The sequence below is a fragment of the Microcaecilia unicolor genome, chromosome 1, assembly GCF_901765095.1.
Source record: "Microcaecilia unicolor chromosome 1, aMicUni1.1, whole genome shotgun sequence".
Lineage (NCBI taxonomy): Eukaryota > Metazoa > Chordata > Amphibia > Gymnophiona > Siphonopidae > Microcaecilia > Microcaecilia unicolor.
The window spans coordinates 701,456,502-701,462,996 of record NC_044031.1 but is presented as its reverse complement, the minus strand read 5'-3'; the positions used below and the strand labels follow the sequence as shown (position 1 = coordinate 701,462,996).

Below are 6,495 nucleotides of genomic sequence, written 5' to 3'. Positions count from 1 at the left end.
TTTTCTTTCCTCTTTTGGTGGAAAATCGTTCATCTTTGCGAGAAGTGCCCAAGGTTGGGTACGGCCGGCACAAAATTTTTTTTTAAGGCCGTGCGATTTAGATCCGCGGGGTCCATAGGATCCACGTTTTACCCAAACCCGTTGAGAATTTTGCCCTCCGTGCCCCCTTCAGATCACGAGCCAGTATCCAGGATTAAAAAAAAAGTTTGAAATATCACGGGACCGCCCTGGATTAAAAACATACTAACAAAACAAGTCAACTACTTCCATTATTCCGGTGTATTAACGTTGGGGAACATTTTTTGTAATGCAAATCCAAGACGAAAGTAAGTAACTAATCAGTCACTGACTCTGTGTCTGTCAACTTTGTGGGACCCGGTCCGGACAAACAAAAAACAGCCCAGCCGCTCTCAGGAGGCACTGACGCATAAGTCCACCCACCTGGTTGCTAAGGAGCCGGCGTTTTGACTAGGGCCCACGCAAATAGCAGCTGGCTATATGTTCTCTTTTCCCGCTTCCCAGGCCGCTTGATGAGATATGACACGACTTGGATGTTCACTTTAGCCTTGACAGGAGGAAGGAAAGCACCATAAATAAATAGACAGCCGCGACGGTACATTAAATCTCGGTGAGTATACTGGTAGGAATCGGACACCAGGAAGAGAGATTGAGAACAGGAGGCGGCCTGACGTAAAAAATCTGAAGCCCTCTCTTCTCCCCGCGCAATCGCCATGTTAACACACCCAAAACAAAGCTAACAAACCTATGAGGTTGTTTGTTTGTTTGTTTTTTAATTGCTGGTAGTATTTTTATCTGATCTCGCTTATATTTTCACGCCGGTTTGTGCAGCATACAGATGTATACTGAGGAAGTATCAATACAGTGGTATATTATAAAAATGCACTTGATTTTTTTTTAATTACTACTATTTCAAACACAGGTGTTGAATAATGAGGGAGGAGCTTCCTTCAAGCAGAAGTTCTTTCCCTAGTCAGTCTAAATATGCCAAGGTTGTCTAGTTCTGTTGTATATGTTTATTTCTTTTTAAGTGTAATTGTAAAAGCCATTTTTTTTTTTTTTTTGCTTTGGAATCTTTGTCTTCTGGCTTTGTGTTTGTTTTTAGATTAGTATGATTTTATTAGGCGGGCAAACAGTGCACTAACAAAATACTGTAGCAGGCTGCACACCAAGAGCCGCAAAGTTCAGTAACGTTCAGTGGAAAATAAATCTGTTATCTGCCTGTTGTGTGAATATTCCATCACTGTTTTATTATTGCTACTAAGTATTACATATTATGGGCATTTGCTTTAAACTTTGATGGTTTTAATTCGTTTATCTGGACCTTACATGCACATGGTATTGCTTTTTAAACCCAAAGGCAAAACCTAAGGGTGGTTGAACAATTAGCTATAAACTGTGTTGTTTCTGACTTTCCTTTTTTTGGACTGCTTTGGATCCTACTGATCTGTATATCTTTTGTCTAGAATTTTGGAAGATGGAAATGAGGAAATAAAAATTAAGTTTTGAATGTACTTTGTAGAAGTTGTTTACTCTTGCAATGTGTGTGTGCATGTGATAATGTTTGAATAATTGTCTATACTTATGGCTATGATTTCTGAACATGCGGCATCATTAAAGTATAGACTTTTAAATGTCCAGTTGGGTATATATGCTAATCTCAACTTTGTTAAATGTTTCAGACATATCCATCTGCTTGCTCTCATGATACTGAATTCTATTGTTCTGTCTCACTGTATTTTCAAATGTAAGCAACATTGAACCTGAGTTTGCTGGAGATAATGTGGGATATAAATGAAATAAAAATAAAAAAAACAAACTTTTATCCTCCACCTTTTTAAGGTGCCGCCTATCCAACTGGATGGTGATGGCACAAGGAAAAGCAAATTTGGTCTAGTGAAGACTAACTTAAAATAACCTGTTCCTTAGCTGAGTTCTAGTATTACCATATTGAAAATACAATCATACCATATCTTTGTGGTCATGTTCCACTAATAAGTTAAATGATTAACTTGCTTTCTTGAAAGGATTATGGGGCTCATTTTCAAGGCACTTAGACTTACAACGTTTTATAGGTTACTTTAGAACTTTGTAAGTCTAAGTGCTTTGAAAATACACCTCTGTATAATCTTTTGATGCATGACTAGGAACACAAACATACACTTATTTATTCAATATCACAATTCCTCATGTATAGCCACAAAACAACCTTTTAGGGTGGATAGTGTTCACAGTGAGCTCCCTTTTATTATTGATCAGCTAGAAGAGAAGAGTTTTCAGTTTTGGCACAGTATAAGTCAGCACAAGAACAAAATAGAAAAAAAAACAATGGACTGCATTATTATTATTATTAATAACATTTGTATAGCACTACCAGACGTGGCTTATAGCCCAACAAATGACAGAGCTGTATGAAACATTTTTATTAATCTGACATATGGTAAAAATAGAATAATCCATTTGTGCATCTAAAATGTAAACTTTTACAAAAGATATGTAGTGAAGATGTGAGTCCATGTGCTCCAATGAAAGGAGAGTTTAATTTTACTTCTTCCAAGGCAGATTACAACAACAGTTAAGATGAATCCATCAGGAAATAGGATATCCTCACTTAAATTTGGCCATGCATTACTGCATTCTATAGAAAAGTTTAGAAAAATTAGCACAAATAGAGTTTATTACTGCTGTTTCTACCATCTACAATAATTTTTAAGCTATTTTAGTGATATTCAGTTTTATTTCATGATATATATCTAGACATAGGAAGCTTTCAAATAAGTAAAAACAAAAAATCTTTTTCCTTCACCTTTTAAGCCACTGCCTATCCAACTGGAACAGCTTTAGACTTTTTTATAGATGGACCACACATAGGCAGTTTTATTTCTAATAATCTTTTGCTATTGTGAGTAAACTAAATTGGCGGCAATCGCCGCCTACTGGCTTCAGCCCACATACTGGGTCAGATAGCCTCATGCCGTCGCCTGTTCTCAATCTAACCTCCTTGTTTGGACCACAGCCTTCCTCGAAACTTAGGTCAGCGTGCTTAATTGTTTAACCTCTGCAATTGGCCAGGAAATGATGTCAGCACAGAGTGTCACTTGGAAACAGCCTAGTCGCTTAGGTTTTGTCCCCTGGACCTTGTATTTTATGGGTCAAATGCTTGCTGAAATAGCCATGTCTTCAGAGCCGATTTAAAATTTGACAGGTACAGTTCACTACGAATTGTAAGTGGCAGAGAGTTCCAGTGAGGGAACTAGAAAACAGAAGGCACTATGCCTAAGACTCCAGATGAGCTAAGCGGTGGGCCGGATTGGCATGTGCCAGTGTTGCGGTGGCTCTACTGCGGCATTGTAAAAGAGCCCTTTTTTGTAGAAGTTTCTTGTGCACTCTGAGGATTTGAAATGAAGCAAACCTCAATGCAGGGTCTCAATTTGAAAATTCTAACATCTTGGCAAGTGTTTTTAACTTCATTCTTGCCTCTGTATTACAGCACTATCACTCTTTGATTATACTCTACTCTTCCTCAGCTCATTTTCAGATGTTACTGACATCAGCTGAGCAAAGTTGCATATCTAAACAAACAGGAGTAATGGTGCTTCTGCTTGGTATAATGCTGCTGGCAACATATACTCCTGGGGCAATTTTGCACAATTCAGAATTTACTCAGTTTTCTAATTCCATGAAGAATTTTGCATCTGACTTGCAAAATTTGGCACAGGGATCCAGGAGCTAGCAGTGCCAGCCAGGTGAGTTAGGAAGAAACGTTAGCCATAATTGAACAAAACAAAAACGTCCAGGGCTAACTTGGAAAGTTTGGGTCTAGACCTGTTATAACAACTAAGGTACAAAAAATGCCCTAAATGACAAGAGGACCCTTGGAGGAATAAAGAAAAGACCCCCTCCCACCCCCTAAAGATATGAATGAAATAGTGCATACCAGCTACTATGACAGCTTCAGATGTTATGGCCAGTCCTATTAGAGCAGCAAGCAGGTCTCTGGAGTAGCCTAGTGGTTGGTTCAGTCAGTGCACTGTGGAGAAGGGGACCCAGGCCCATAATCCACTCATAACTGTTACACTTGTGGAAAGTATGAGCCTCCCCCCAACCCATCCAAACCCTATTGTACCCACATAAAGGTGACACCTACAGCCATGAGGGCTCTTGTAGTGGTGTATAGTTGGGTACTGGAGGGCTCCTCAAACAATATGAGTTGGTAAGGGTGAGATGTGTACTCGGGCCCTTTTATGTGAAGTTAGGATGCCCCATTGTTCCCCTGGGATGTCTATGTGGCCAGTGTACTAAAAAGGCTGGCTCCTTCTACAGCACAGTAACTTGATTTTGTGCATTTTTCACTTGGACGTTTCTTTTTTTTTTCGAAAATGGTCCAAAACGTATTAAGCACAACAATGTCTGGGAAATTACCATTTTTGTTAAAAAAAAAAAAAAAAGATAAGACGCTTTACAGTTTCAAAAATGGTCATGTTCGCTATTCAATTTTTGGAGTTAAATATTCAGACTGACCTACACATAGAACACAATGTCCTATATCAGTGATTTTCAAGTTTTTTCAGCTTGCGGCACACTTACAAGTCACAAAAATTGTCAAGGCACACCACTGGACTCAAAACCCAAACCCACCCATCCCTGCTAAGATCCATCCATTCTCACCCGTACCTATAACCTTCACAAATAGTTATTTCATGTAGTGATGCATTGAAATAGATTAGAGTACCAATATACCTGCTACTGGAAACTGGAACAAGATTCCTACACAAACAGCAGAATCCTTCACCTAAGTTGCGGATTCAGAACATGATTCTCACCTGATATAAAATGAGGAACTGCAAAAAACATGCAGCCAAAACCTGGAAGAAGAGATACCAGACTCTGTAGGTCGTGCAACACCAGAAAAACAGAAAGAAATACATGTCCTCCTGTACAGTGCAAAATAAAGCCGATAGATGTAAATTCTCATCTCCAACCTAATTCAATCACTAAACCAGTGGTTCCCAAATCTGGCCTTGGAGGCACTCCAGCCAGTCAGGTTTTCAGGATTAGAATATTCATGTGAGAGATTTGCGTGCACTGCCTCCACTGCATTGAAATCTCTCTTATGAGTATTCATTATGGATATCCTGAAATTTTGACTGGCTGGGGTGCCTCCAGGACCAGGTTTGGGAACCACTTTACTAAACTGAAAATAAAATCATTTTTCCTACCTTTGTAGTCTGGTGATTTTATTATTCTAATCTAGTGGAATTAGAAAAGGTAAAGAGAAGGGCGATGAAAATGATAAAGGGGATGGGACGACTTCCCTATGAGGAAAGACTGAAGAGGCTAGGGCTCTTCAGCTTGGAGAAAAGACGGCTGAGGGAAGATATGATAGAGGTCTATAAAATATTGAGTGGAGTGGAACAGGTAGACGTGAATTGTTTGTTTACTCTTTCCAAAAATACTAGGACTAGGGGGCGTGCGATGAAACTACAAAGAAATAAATTTAAAACGAATCAGAGCAAATGTTTCTTCACTCAACGTGTAATTAAGAATGTGGTAAAGGCGGTTAGCTTAGTGGAAAAGTCCACAGACCATTATTAAAATGACTTGTGGAAAATCCACTGCTTATTTCTGGGATAAGCAGCTTAAAGTGTATTGAACTTTTTTGGGATCTTGCCAAGTATTTGTGACCTGGATTGGCCACTGTTGGAAACAGGACGCTGGGCTTGATGGACCTGTGGTCTGTCCCAGTATGGCAATACTTATGTACTTATTTTGTTCCCAATCTTTGGTTCTGCTCTCCTCTGTATGTGCTCTTAGCTCTGTTTCCAGATCCTCCTTTCCATTTACTATTTTGTTTCTCACCTCCTGCCCTATGTCTGTTTGGCGTTCAGCTTTCTTCAATTTCTCTGCCCCCTTCTCAAATCTATTTTGTTTTCTTTGTCTCTCTTCCCTTCATATGCAGTCTGTTCCCCTCTTCTCTTCCCTTCCCTTCATGTGCAACATTTCACTCATTTTCCTTTCTGGTAGTCTCTTCTCCTCCCCACCTCCGCAGTTCCCTTTTGTGGATCCAATATCTTTTCCTACCTTACTCCTCAGGCCTCTTTCTCTTCTCTGTTACAGTTCTACAAACTTTGTGGTTGCCAGCAGCTGTTAGAACAGGCCTTCCTTTGGCTGTCCGGAAGCTGTCCCTCTGTTCCATCTCTCCCACGCAGCAAAAGGAAGTTGTATCAGAAGGAAGAATCCCATGGCTGGTCAGAGGAAGGCCTGTAACTGCTGGAAACTGCAAAGTTTGTAGAATTGAGGTGGGAGGAGGAAGATAGTGAGGCGACACCAATGACCTGAAGGGGATTCCTGTGGGATTCCTGCGGACTCTGCAGCACACCAGTTGAAAAACACTTCCCCTAGATTCATTGAAAAGAATCCTGTTTGGTATATTGATATTGCCATTCCTAGACACAGTTATATGGAAGATAAAGATTC

At 39.8% G+C, this 6,495-nt stretch overlaps 1 protein-coding gene across 2 annotated transcripts in view; it reads left to right on the top strand.

Annotated features, from left to right (window-relative positions):
* The first annotated feature begins 280 nt into the window (after positions 1-280).
* FAM81A (family with sequence similarity 81 member A) overlaps positions 281-6,495 on the top strand; it is a 73,745-nt gene continuing 67,530 nt past the window's right edge. Inside the window, exon 1 of one of the 2 annotated variants that reach the window (XM_030190408.1) lies at positions 281-326. The gene's annotated coding sequence lies outside the window, so the exon portion shown is untranslated. Of the gene's footprint in view, positions 327-453; positions 629-6,495 lie in introns of those variants that run through there. The other variant, XM_030190407.1, reaches the window with a different exon arrangement.